Source organism: Osmia lignaria, unplaced genomic scaffold (genome assembly GCF_051020975.1).
Source record: "Osmia lignaria lignaria isolate PbOS001 unplaced genomic scaffold, iyOsmLign1 scaffold0005, whole genome shotgun sequence".
NCBI lineage: Eukaryota > Metazoa > Arthropoda > Insecta > Hymenoptera > Megachilidae > Osmia > Osmia lignaria.
The window spans coordinates 5,093,176-5,107,846 of NW_027478162.1; positions in this window are offsets into that span (position 1 = coordinate 5,093,176).

Consider the following 14,671-nt stretch of genomic DNA (forward strand, 5'->3'; position numbering starts at 1 on the left):
ACTCTGCACTAGTGCGAGCCGCAAATGCCACTTCCAGCTTAGCTGTGCAGAAGAAGAACAACAAGAAGAAGAAATATCTCGAAATATGTCCGTCAGGCCACTTCCCTTGAGATAAATCTGCAAATATCTCGGAAACGATGCCAGTTATGGGAAAATGTTAAGAGACCTTTTTTGTAGAGAATTAAGTTTCCTACTTTTTATGTTCTATGATATTTTTTGATCAGATGCGTAGTTCTCGAGATATATCAAGATATTTAAAAGTTCCGAAGCCGCACCAACATAATAGAGATACAGAAACACCGTGGCCCCTTTCTTTGAGATAACTCTGCACTATTGCGAGCTGCAAATGCCACTTCCAGCTTAGCTGTGCAGAAGAAGAACAACAAGAAGAAGAAATATCTCGAAATATGTCCGTCAGGCCCCTTCCCTTGAGATAAATCTGCAAATATCTCGGAAACGAAGAGAGCTATGGCAAAATGTTAAGAGACCTTTTTTGTAGAGAATTATGTTTCCTACAATTTACGTTCTCTGATATTTTTAGATCAGAAGCGTAGTTTTCGAGATATATCGAGATATTTAAAAGTTCCGAAGCCGCACCAACATAATAGAGGTACAGAAACACCGTGGCCCCTTTCTTTGAGATAACTCTGCACTATTGCGAGCTGCAAATGCCACTTCCAGCTTAGCTGTGCAGAAGAAGAACAACAAGAAGAAGAAATATTTCGAAATATGTCCGTCAGGCCCCTTCCCTTGAGATAAATCTGCAAATATCTCGGAAACGAAGCGAGCTACGGCAAAATGTTAAGAGACCTTTTTTGTAGAAAATTAGGTTTCCTACTTTTTATGTATGATATTTTTTGATCAGATGCGTAGTTCTCGAGATATATCAAGATATTTAAAAGCTTCGAAGCTGCACCAACATAATAGAGGTACAGAAACACCGTGGCCCCTTTCTTTGAGATAACTCTGCACTATTGCGAGCTGCAAATGCCACTTCCAGCTTAGCTGTGCAGAAGAAGAACAACAAGAAGAAGAAATATTTCGAAATATGTCCGTCAGGCCCTTTCCCTTGAGATAAATCTTCAAATATCTCGGAAACGAAGCGAGCTATGGGAAAATGGTAAGAGACCTTTTTTGTAGAGAATTAAGTTTGCTACTTTTTATCTTCTATGATATTTTTTGATCAGATGCGTAGTTCTCGAGATATATCAAGATATTTAAAAGTGCCGAAGCTGCACCAACATAATAGAGGTACAGAAACACCGTGGCCTCTTTCTTTGAGATAACTCTGCACTATTGCGAGCTGCAAATGCCACTTCCAGCTTAGCTGTGCAGAAGAGGAACAACAAGAAGAAGAAATATCTCGGAATATGTCCGTCAGGCCCCTTCCCTTGAGATAAATCTGCAAATATCTCGGAAACGAAGCGAGCTATGGCAAAATGTTAAGAGACCTTTTTTGTAGCGAATTATGTTTCCTACAATTTATGTTCTATGATATTTTTTGATCAGAAGCGTACTTCTCGAGATATATCAAGATATTTAAAAGTTAAGAAGCCGCACCAACATAATAGAGATACAGAAACACCGTGGCCCCTTTCTTTGAGATAACTCTGCACTATTGCGAGCTGCAAATGCCACTTCCAGCTTAGCTGTGCAGAAGAAGAACAACAAGAAGAAGAAATATCACGAAATATGTCCGTTAGGCCCCTTCCCTTGAGATAAATCTGCAAATATCTCGGAAACGAAGCGAGCTATGGCAAAATGTTAAGAGACCTTTTTTGTAGAGAATTAAGTTCCCTACTTTTTATGTTCTATGATATTTTTTGATCAGATGCGTAGTTCTCGAGATATATCAAGATATTTAAAAGTTCCGAAGCCGCACCAACATAATAGAGATACAGAAACACCGTGGCCCCTTTCTTTGAGATAACTCTGCACTATTGTGAGCTGCAAATGCCACTTCCAGCTTAGCTGTGCAGAAGAAGAACAACAAGAAGAAGAAATATCTCGAAATATGTCCGTCAGGCCCCTTCCCTTGAGATATATCTGCACATATCTCGGAAACGAAGCGAGCTATGGCAAAATGTTAAGAGACCTTTTTTGTAGAGAATTAAGTTTCCTACTTTTTATGTTCTATGATATTTTTTGATCAGATGCGTAGTTCTCGAGATATATCAAGATATTTAAAAGTTCCGAAGCCGCACCAACATAATAGAGATACAGAAACACCGTGGCCCCTTTCTTTGAGATAACTCTGCACTATTGCGAGCTGTAAATGCCACTTCCAGCTTAGCTGTGCAGAAGAAGAACAACAAGAAGAAGAAATATCTCGAAATATGTCCGTCAAGCCCCTTCCCTTGAGATATATCTGCAAATATCTCAGAAACGAAGCGAGCTATGGCAAAATGTTAAGAGACCTTTTTTGTAGAGAATTAAGTTACCTACTTTTTATGTTCTATGATATTTTTTGATCAGATGCGTAGTTCTCGAGATATATCAAGATATTTAAAAGTTCCGAAGCCGCACCAACATAATAGAGATACAGAAACACCGTGGCCCCTTTCTTTGAGATAACTCTGCACTATTGCGAGCTGCAAATGCCACTTCCAGCTTAGCTGTGCAGAGGAAGAACAACAAGAAGAAGAAGTATCTCGAAATATGTCCGTCAGGCCAGTTCCTTTGAGCTGAATCTGCAAATATCTCGGAAACGAAGCGAGCTATGGCAAAATGTTAAGAGACGTTTTTTGTAGAGAATTATGTTTCCTACAATTTATGTTCTATGATATTTTTTGATCAGAAGCGTAATTTTCGAGATATATCGAGATATTTAAAAGTTCCGAAGCCGCACCAACATAATAGAGATACATAAACACCGTGGCCCCTTTCTTTGAGATAACTCTGCACTATTGCGAGCTGCAAATGCCACTTCCAGCTTAGCTGTGCAGAAGAAGAACAACAAGAAGAAGAAATATCTGGAAATATGTCCGTTAGGCCCCTTCCCTTGAGATAAATCTGCAAATATCTCGGAAACGAAGCGAGCTATGGCAAAATGTTGAGAGACCTTTTTTGTAGAGAATTAAGTTTCCTGCTATTTATGTTCTATGATATTTTTTGATCAGATGCGTAGTTCTCGAGATATATCAAGATATTTAAAAGTTAAGAAGCCGCACCAACATAATAGAGATACAGAAACACCGTGGCCCCTTTCTTTGAGATAACTCTGCACTAGTGCGAGCCGCAAATGCCACTTCCAGCTTAGCTGTGCAGAAGAAGAACAACAAGAAGAAGAAATATCTCGAAATATGTCCGTCAGACCCCTTCCCTTGAGATAAATCTGCAAATATCTCGGAAACCAAGCGAGCTATGGCAAAATGTTAAGAGACCTTTTTTGTAGAGAATTATGTTTCCTACTTTTTATGTTCTATGATATTTTTTGATCAGACGCGTAGTTCTCGAGATATATCAAGATATTTAAAAGTTCCGAAGCCGCACCAACATAATAGAGATACAGAAACACCGTGGCCCCTTTCTTTGAGATAACTCTGCACTATTGCGAGCTGCAAATGCCACTTCCAGCTTAGCTGTGCAGAAGAAGAACAACAAGAAGAAGAAATATCACGAAATATGTCCGTTAGGCCCCTTCCCTTGAGATAAATCTGCAAATATCTCGGAAACGAAGCGAGCTATGGCAAAATGTTAAGAGACCTTTTTTGTAGAGAATTAAGTTCCCTACTTTTTATGTTCTATGATATTTTTTGATCAGATGCGTAGTTCTCGAGATATATCAAGATATTTAAAAGTTCCGAAGCCGCACCAACATAATAGAGATACAGAAACACCGCGGCCCCTTTCTTTGAGATAACTCTGCACTATTGTGAGCTGCAAATGCCACTTCCAGCTTAGCTGTGCAGAAGAAGAACAACAAGAAGAAGAAATATCTCGAAATATGTCCGTCAGGCCCCTTCCCTTGAGATATATCTGCACATATCTCGGAAACGAAGCGAGCTATGGCAAAATGTTAAGAGACCTTTTTTGTAGAGAATTAAGTTTCCTACTTTTTATGTTCTATGATATTTTTTGATCAGATGCGTAGTTCTCGAGATATATCAAGATATTTAAAAGTTCCGAAGCCGCACCAACATAATAGAGATACAGAAACACCGTGGCCCCTTTCTTTGAGATAACTCTGCACTATTGCGAGCTGTAAATGCCACTTCCAGCTTAGCTGTGCAGAAGAAGAACAACAAGAAGAAGAAATATCTCGAAATATGTCCGTCAAGCCCCTTCCCTTGAGATATATCTGCAAATATCTCGGAAACGAAGCGAGCTATGGCAAAATGTTAAGAGACCTTTTTTGTAGAGAATTAAGTTACCTACTTTTTATGTTCTATGATATTTTTTGATCAGATGCGTAGTTCTCGAGATATATCAAGATATTTAAAAGTTCCGAAGCCGCACCAACATAATAGAGATACAGAAACACCGTGGCCCCTTTCTTTGAGATAACTCTGCACTATTGCGAGCTGCAAATGCCACTTCCAGCTTAGCTGTGCAGAGGAAGAACAACAAGAAGAAGAAGTATCTCGAAATATGTCCGTCAGGCCAGTTCCTTTGAGCTGAATCTGCAAATATCTCGGAAACGAAGCGAGCTATGGCAAAATGTTAAGAGACGTTTTTTGTAGAGAATTATGTTTCCTACAATTTATGTTCTATGATATTTTTTGATCAGAAGCGTAATTTTCGAGATATATCGAGATATTTAAAAGTTCCGAAGCCGCACCAACATAATAGAGATACATAAACACCGTGGCCCCTTTCTTTGAGATAACTCTGCACTATTGCGAGCTGCAAATGCCACTTCCAGCTTAGCTGTGCAGAAGAAGAACAACAAGAAGAAGAAATATCTGGAAATATGTCCGTTAGGCCCCTTCCCTTGAGATAAATCTGCAAATATCTCGGAAACGAAGCGAGCTATGGCAAAATGTTGAGAGACCTTTTTTGTAGAGAATTAAGTTTCCTGCTATTTATGTTCTATGATATTTTTTGATCAGATGCGTAGTTCTCGAGATATATCAAGATATTTAAAAGTTAAGAAGCCGCACCAACATAATAGAGATACAGAAACACCGTGGCCCCTTTCTTTGAGATAACTCTGCACTAGTGCGAGCCGCAAATGCCACTTCCAGCTTAGCTGTGCAGAAGAAGAACAACAAGAAGAAGAAATATCTCGAAATATGTCCGTCAGACCCCTTCCCTTGAGATAAATCTGCAAATATCTCGGAAACCAAGCGAGCTATGGCAAAATGTTAAGAGACCTTTTTTGTAGAGAATTATGTTTCCTACTTTTTATGTTCTATGATATTTTTTGATCAGACGCGTAGTTCTCGAGATATATCAAGATATTTAAAAGTTCCGAAGCCGCACCAACATAATAGAGATACAGAAACACCGTGGCCCCTTTCTTTGAGATAACTCTGCACTATTGCGAGCTGCAAATGCCACTTCCAGCTTAGCTGTGCAGAAGAAGAACAACAAGAAGAAGAAATATCAAGAAATATGTCCGTTAGGCCCCTTCCCTTGAGATAAATCTGCAAATATCTCGGAAACGAAGCGAGCTATGGCAAAATGTTGAGAGACCTTTTTTGTAGAGAATTAAGTTTCCTACTTTTTATGTTCTATGATATTTTTTGATCAGACGCGTAGTTCTCGAGATATATCAAGATATTTAAAAGTTCCGAAGCCGCACCAACATAATAGAGATACAGAAACACCGTGGCCCCTTTCTTTGAGATAACTCTGCACTATTGTGAGCTGCAAATGCCACTTCCAGCTTAGCTGTGCAGAAGAAGAACAACAAGAAGAAGAAATATCTCGAAATATGTCCGTCAGGCCCCTTCCCTTGAGATATATCTGCACATATCTCGGAAACGAAGCGAGCTATGGCAGAATGTTAAGAGACCTTTTTTGTAGAGAATTAAGTTTCCTACTTTTTATGTTCTATGATATTTTTTGATCAGATGCGTAGTTCTCGAGATATATCAAGATATTTAAAAGTTCCGAAGCCGCACCAACATAATAGAGATACAGAAACACCGTGGCCCCTTTCTTTGAGATAACTCTGCACTATTGCGAGCTGCAAATGCCACTTCCAGCTTAGCTGTGCAGAGGAAGAACAACAAGAAGAAGAAGTATCTCGAAATATGTCCGTCAGGCCAGTTCCTTTGAGCTGAATCTGCAAATATCTCGGAAACGAAGCGAGCTATGGCAAAATGTTAAGAGACGTTTTTTGTAGAGAATTATGTTTCCTACAATTTATGTTCTATGATATTTTTTGATCAGAAGCGTAATTTTCGAGATATATCGAGATATTTAAAAGTTCCGAAGCCGCACCAACATAATAGAGATACATAAACACCGTGGCCCCTTTCTTTGAGATAACTCTGCACTATTGCGAGCTGCAAATGCCACTTCCAGCTTAGCTGTGCAGAAGAAGAACAACAAGAAGAAGAAATATCTGGAAATATGTCCGTTAGGCCCCTTCCCTTGAGATAAATCTGCAAATATCTCGGAAACGAAGCGAGCTATGGCAAAATGTTGAGAGACCTTTTTTGTAGAGAATTAAGTTTCCTGCTATTTATGTTCTATGATATTTTTTGATCAGATGCGTAGTTCTCGAGATATATCAAGATATTTAAAAGTTAAGAAGCCGCACCAACATAATAGAGATACAGAAACACCGTGGCCCCTTTCTTTGAGATAACTCTGCACTAGTGCGAGCCGCAAATGCCACTTCCAGCTTAGCTGTGCAGAAGAAGAACAACAAGAAGAAGAAATATCTCGAAATATGTCCGTCAGACCCCTTCCCTTGAGATAAATCTGCAAATATCTCGGAAACCAAGCGAGCTATGGCAAAATGTTAAGAGACCTTTTTTGTAGAGAATTATGTTTCCTACTTTTTATGTTCTATGATATTTTTTGATCAGACGCGTAGTTCTCGAGATATATCAAGATATTTAAAAGTTCCGAAGCCGCACCAACATAATAGAGATACAGAAACACCGTGGCCCCTTTCTTTGAGATAACTCTGCACTATTGCGAGCTGCAAATGCCACTTCCAGCTTAGCTGTGCAGAAGAAGAACAACAAGAAGAAGAAATATCAAGAAATATGTCCGTTAGGCCCCTTCCCTTGAGATAAATCTGCAAATATCTCGGAAACGAAGCGAGCTATGGCAAAATGTTGAGAGACCTTTTTTGTAGAGAATTAAGTTTCCTACTTTTTATGTTCTATGATATTTTTTGATCAGACGCGTAGTTCTCGAGATATATCAAGATATTTAAAAGTTCCGAAGCCGCACCAACATAATAGAGATACAGAAACACCGTGGCCCCTTTCTTTGAGATAACTCTGCACTATTGTGAGCTGCAAATGCCACTTCCAGCTTAGCTGTGCAGAAGAAGAACAACAAGAAGAAGAAATATCTCGAAATATGTCCGTCAGGCCCCTTCCCTTGAGATATATCTGCACATATCTCGGAAACGAAGCGAGCTATGGCAGAATGTTAAGAGACCTTTTTTGTAGAGAATTAAGTTTCCTACTTTTTATGTTCTATGATATTTTTTGATCAGATGCGTAGTTCTCGAGATATATCAAGATATTTAAAAGTTCCGAAGCCGCACCAACATAATAGAGATACAGAAACACCGTGGCCCCTTTCTTTGAGATAACTCTGCACTATTGCGAGCTGTAAATGCCACTTCCAGCTTAGCTGTGCAGAAGAAGAACAACAAGAAGAAGAAATATCTCGAAATATGTCCGCCAAGCCCCTTCCCTTGAGATATATCTGCAAATATCTCGGAAACGAAGCGAGCTATGGCAAAATGTTAAGAGACCTTTTTTGTAGAGAATTAAGTTACCTACTTTTTATGTTCTATGATATTTTTTGATCAGATGCGTAGTTCTCGAGATATATCAAGATATTTAAAAGTTCCGAAGCCGCACCAACATAATAGAGATACAGAAACACCGTGGCCCCTTTCTTTGAGATAACTCTGCACTATTGCGAGCTGCAAATGCCACTTCCAGCTTAGCTGTGCAGAGGAAGAACAACAAGAAGAAGTATCTCGAAATATGTCCGTCAGGCCAGTTCCTTTGAGCTGAATCTGCAAATATCTCGGAAACGAAGCGAGCTATGGCAAAATGTTAAGAGACGTTTTTTGTAGAGAATTATGTTTCCTACAATTTATGTTCTATGATATTTTTTGATCAGAAGCGTAGTTTTCGAGATATATCGAGATATTTAAAAGTTCCGAAGCCGCACCAACATAATAGAGATACATAAACACCGTGGCCCCTTTCTTTGAGATAACTCTGCACTATTGCGAGCTGCAAATGCCACTTCCAGCTTAGCTGTGCAGAAGAAGAACAACAAGAAGAAGAAATATCTCGAAATATGTCCGTCAGTCCCCTTCGATTGAGATAAATCTGCAAATATCTCGGAAACGAAGAGAGCTATGGCAAAATGTTAAGAGACCTTTTTTGTAGCGAATTATGTTTCCTACAATTTATGTTCTATGATATTTTTTGATCAGAAGCGTAGTTTTCGAGATATATCGAGATATTTAAAAGTTCCGAAGCCGCACCAACATAATAGAGATACAGAAACACCGTGGCCCCTTTCTTTGAGATAACTCTGCACTAGTGCGAGCCGCAAATGCCACTTCCAGCTTAGCTGTGCAGAAGAAGAACAACAAGAAGAAGAACAACAAGAAGAAGAAATATCTCGAAATATGTCCGTCAGGCCCCTTCCCTTGAGATAAATCTGCAAATATCTCGGAAACGAAGCGAGCTATGGCAAAATGTTAAGAGACCTTTTTTGTAGAGAATTAAGTTTCCTACTTTTTATCTTCTATGATATTTTTTGATCAGATGCGTAGTTCTCGAGATATATCAAGATATTTAAAAGTTAAGAAGCCGCACCAACATAATAGAGATACAGAAACACCGTGGCCCCTTTCTTTGAGATAACTCTGCACTATTGCGAGCTGCAAATGTCACTTCCAGCTTAGCTGTGCAGAAGAAGAACAACAAGAAGAAGAAATATCAAGAAATATGTCCGTTAGGCCCCTTCCCTTGAGATAAATCTGCAAATATCTCGGAAACGAAGCGAGCTATGGCAAAATGTTGAGAGACCTTTTTTATAGAGAATTAAGTTTCCTACTTTTTATGTTCTATGATATTTTTTGATCAGACGCGTAGTTCTCGAGATATATCAAGATATTTAAAAGTTCCGAAGCCGCACCAACATAATAGAGATACAGAAACACCGTGGCCCCTTTCTTTGAGATAACTCTGCACTATTGTGAGCTGCAAATGCCACTTCCAGCTTAGCTGTGCAGAAGAAGAACAACAAGAAGAAGAAATATCTCGAAATATGTCCGTCAGGCCCCTTCCCTTGAGATATATCTGCAAATATCTCGGAAACGAAGCGAGCTACGGCAAAATGTTAAGAGACCTTTTTTGTAGAAAATTAGGTTTCCTACTTTTTATGTATGATATTTTTTGATCAGATGCGTAGTTCTCGAGATATATCAAGATATTTAAAAGCTTCGAAGCTGCACCAACATAATAGAGGTACAGAAACACCGTGGCCCCTTTCTTTGAGATAACTCTGCACTATTGCGAGCTGCAAATGCCACTTCCAGCTTAGCTGTGCAGAAGAAGAACAACAAGAAGAAGAAATATTTCGAAATATGTCCGTCAGGCCCTTTCCCTTGAGATAAATCTTCAAATATCTCGGAAACGAAGCGAGCTATGGGAAAATGTTAAGAGACCTTTTTTGTAGAGAATTAAGTTTGCTACTTTTTATCTTCTATGATATTTTTTGATCAGATGCGTAGTTCTCGAGATATATCAAGATATTTAAAAGTTCCGAAGCCGCACCAACATAACAGAGATACAGAAACACCGTGGCCCCTTTCTTTGAGATAACTCTGCACTATTGCGAGCTGCAAATGCCACTTCCAGCTTAGCTGTGCAGAAGAAGAACAACAAGAAGAAGAAATATCACGAAATATGTCCGTTAGGCCCCTTCCCTTGAGATAAATCTGCAAATATCTCGGAAACGAAGCGAGCTATGGCAAAATGTTAAGAGACCTTTTTTGTAGAGAATTAAGTTCCCTACTTTTTATGTTCTATGATATTTTTTGATCAGATGCGTAGTTCTCGAGATATATCAAGATATTTAAAAGTTCCGAAGCCGCACCAACATAATAGAGATACAGAAACACCGTGGCCCCTTTCTTTGAGATAACTCTGCACTATTGTGAGCTGCAAATGCCACTTCCAGCTTAGCTGTGCAGAAGAAGAACAACAAGAAGAAGAAATATCTCGAAATATGTCCGTCAGGCCCCTTCCCTTGAGATATATCTGCACATATCTCGGAAACGAAGCGAGCTATGGCAAAATGTTAAGAGACCTTTTTTGTAGAGAATTAAGTTTCCTACTTTTTATGTTCTATGATATTTTTTGAGCAGATGCGTAGTTCTCGAGATATATCAAGATATTTAAAAGTTCCGAAGCCGCACCAACATAATAGAGATACAGAAACACCGTGGCCCCTTTCTTTGAGATAACTCTGCACTATTGCGAGCTGTAAATGCCACTTCCAGCTTAGCTGTGCAGAAGAAGAACAACAAGAAGAAGAAATATCTCGAAATATGTCCGTCAAGCCCCTTCCCTTGAGATATATCTGCAAATATCTCGGAAACAAAGCGAGCTATGGCAAAATGTTAAGAGACCTTTTTTGTAGAGAATTAAGTTACCTACTTTTTATGTTCTATGATATTTTTTGATCAGATGCGTAGTTCTCGAGATATATCAAGATATTTAAAAGTTCCGAAGCCGCACCAACATAATAGAGATACAGAAACACCGTGGCCCCTTTCTTTGAGATAACTCTGCACTATTGCGAGCTGCAAATGCCACTTCCAGCTTAGCTGTGCAGAGGAAGAACAACAAGAAGAAGAAGTATCTCGAAATATGTCCGTCAGGCCAGTTCCTTTGAGCTGAATCTGCAAATATCTCGGAAACGAAGCGAGCTATGGCAAAATGTTAAGAGACCTTTTTTGTAGCGAATTATGTTTCCTACAATTTATGTTCTATGATATTTTTTGATCAGAAGCGTAGTTTTCGAGATATATCGAGATATTTAAAAGTTCCGAAGCCGCACCAACATAATAGAGATACAGAAACACCGTGGCCCCTTTCTTTGAGATAACTCTGCACTAGTGCGAGCCGCAAATGCCACTTCCAGCTTAGCTGTGCAGAAGAAGAACAACAAGAAGAAGAACAACAAGAAGAAGAAATATCTCGAAATATGTCCGTCAGGCCCCTTCCCTTGAGATAAATCTGCAAATATCTCGGAAACGAAGCGAGCTATGGCAAAATGTTAAGAGACCTTTTTTGTAGAGAATTAAGTTTCCTACTTTTTATCTTCTATGATATTTTTTGATCAGATGCGTAGTTCTCGAGATATATCAAGATATTTAAAAGTTAAGAAGCCGCACCAACATAATAGAGATACAGAAACACCGTGGCCCCTTTCTTTGAGATAACTCTGCACTATTGCGAGCTGCAAATGCCACTTCCAGCTTAGCTGTGCAGAAGAAGAACAACAAGAAGAAGAAATATCACGAAATATGTCCGTTAGGCCCCTTCCCTTGAGATAAATCTGCAAATATCTCGGAAAGGAAGCGAGGTATGGCAAAATGTTAAGAGACCTTTTTTGTAGAGAATTAAGTTCCCTACTTTTTATGTTCTATGATATTTTTTGATCAGATGCGTAGTTCTCGAGATATATCAAGATATTTAAAAGTTCCGAAGCCGCACCAACATAATAGAGATACAGAAACACCGTGGCCCCTTTCTTTGAGATAACTCTGCACTATTGTGAGCTGCAAATGCCACTTCCAGCTTAGCTGTGCAGAAGAAGAACAACAAGAAGAAGAAATATCTCGAAATATGTCCGTCAGGCCCCTTCCCTTGAGATATATCTGCACATATCTCGGAAACGAAGCGAGCTATGGCAAAATGTTAAGAGACCTTTTTTGTAGAGAATTAAGTTTCCTACTTTTTATGTTCTATGATATTTTTTGATCAGATGCGTAGTTCTCGAGATATATCAAGATATTTAAAAGTTCCGAAGCCGCACCAACATAATAGAGATACAGGAACACCGTGGCCCCTTTCTTTGAGATAACTCTGCACTATTGCGAGCTGTAAATGCCACTTCCAGCTTAGCTGTGCAGAAGAAGAACAACAAGAAGAAGAAATATCTCGAAATATGTCCGTCAGGCCCCTTCCCTTGAGATATATCTGCAAATATCTCGGAAACGAAGCGAGCTACGGCAAAATGTTAAGAGACCTTTTTTGTAGAAAATTAGGTTTCCTACTTTTTATGTATGATATTTTTTGATCAGATGCGTAGTTCTCGAGATATATCAAGATATTTAAAAGCTTCGAAGCTGCACCAACATAATAGAGGTACAGAAACACCGTGGCCCCTTTCTTTGAGATAACTCTGCACTATTGCGAGCTGCAAATGCCACTTCCAGCTTAGCTGTGCAGAGGAAGAACAACAAGAAGAAGAAGTATCTCGAAATATGTCCGTCAGGCCAGTTCCTTTGAGCTGAATCTGCAAATATCTCGGAAACGAAGCGAGCTATGGCAAAATGTTAAGAGACGTTTTTTGTAGAGAATTATGTTTCCTACAATTTATGTTCTATGATATTTTTTGATCAGAAGCGTAATTTTCGAGATATATCGAGATATTTAAAAGTTCCGAAGCCGCACCAACATAATAGAGAGACATAAACACCGTGGCCCCTTTCTTTGAGATAACTCTGCACTATTGCGAGCTGCAAATGCCACTTCCAGCTTAGCTGTGCAGAAGAAGAACAACAAGAAGAAGAAATATCTGGAAATATGTCCGTTAGGCCCCTTCCCTTGAGATAAATCTGCAAATATCTCGGAAACGAAGCGAGCTATGGCAAAATGTTGAGAGACCTTTTTTGTAGAGAATTAAGTTTCCTGCTATTTATGTTCTATGATATTTTTTGATCAGATGCGTAGTTCTCGAGATATATCAAGATATTTAAAAGTTAAGAAGCCGCACCAACATAATAGAGATACAGAAACACCGTGGCCCCTTTCTTTGAGATAACTCTGCACTAGTGCGAGCCGCAAATGCCACTTCCAGCTTAGCTGTGCAGAAGAAGAACAACAAGAAGAAGAAATATCTCGAAATATGTCCGTCAGACCCCTTCCCTTGAGATAAATCTGCAAATATCTCGGAAACGAAGCGAGCTATGGCAAAATGTTAAGAGACCTTTTTTGTAGAGAATTATGTTTCCTACTTTTTATGTTCTATGATATTTTTTGATCAGATGCGTAGTTCTCGAGATATATCAAGATATTTAAAAGTTCCGAAGCCGCACCAACATAATAGAGATACAGAAACACCGTGGCCCCTTTCTTTGAGATAACTCTGCACTATTGCGAGCTGTAAATGCCACTTCCAGCTTAGCTGTGCAGAAGAAGAACAACAAGAAGAAGAAATATCTCGAAATATGTCCGCCAAGCCCCTTCCCTTGAGATATATCTGCGAATATCTCGGAAACGAAGCGAGCTATGGCAAAATGTTAAGAGACCTTTTTTGTAGAGAATTAAGTTACCTACTTTTTATGTTCTATGATATTTTTTGATCAGATGCGTAGTTCTCGAGATATATCAAGATATTTAAAAGTTCCGAAGCCGCACCAACATAATAGAGATACAGAAACACCGTGGCCCCTTTCTTTGAGATAACTCTGCACTATTGCGAGCTGCAAATGCCACTTCCAGCTTAGCTGTGCAGAGGAAGAACAACAAGAAGAAGAAGTATCTCGAAATATGTCCGTCAGGCCAGTTCCTTTGAGCTGAATCTGCAAATATCTCGGAAACGAAGCGAGCTATGGCAAAATGTTAAGAGACGTTTTTTGTAGAGAATTATGTTTCCTACAATTTATGTTCTATGATATTTTTTGATCAGAAGCGTAGTTTTCGAGATATATCGAGATATTTAAAAGTTCCGAAGCCGCACCAACATAATAGAGATACATAAACACCGTGGCCCCTTTCTTTGAGATAACTCTGCACTATTGCGAGCTGCAAATGCCACTTCCAGCTTAGCTGTGCAGAAGAAGAACAACAAGAAGAAGAAATATCTCGAAATATGTCCGTCAGTCCCCTTCGATTGAGATAAATCTGCAAATATCTCGGAAACGAAGAGAGCTATGGCAAAATGTTAAGAGACCTTTTTTGTAGCGAATTATGTTTCCTACAATTTATGTTCTATGATATTTTTTGATCAGAAGCGTAGTTTTCGAGATATATCGAGATATTTAAAAGTTCCGAAGCCGCACCAACATAATAGAGATACAGAAACACCGTGGCCCCTTTCTTTGAGATAACTCTGCACTAGTGCGAGCCGCAAATGCCACTTCCAGCTTAGCTGTGCAGAAGAAGAACAACAAGAAGAAGAACAACAAGAAGAAGAAATATCTCGAAATATGTCCGTCAGGCCCCTTCCCTTGAGATAAATCTGCAAATATCTCGGAAACGAAGCGAGCTAT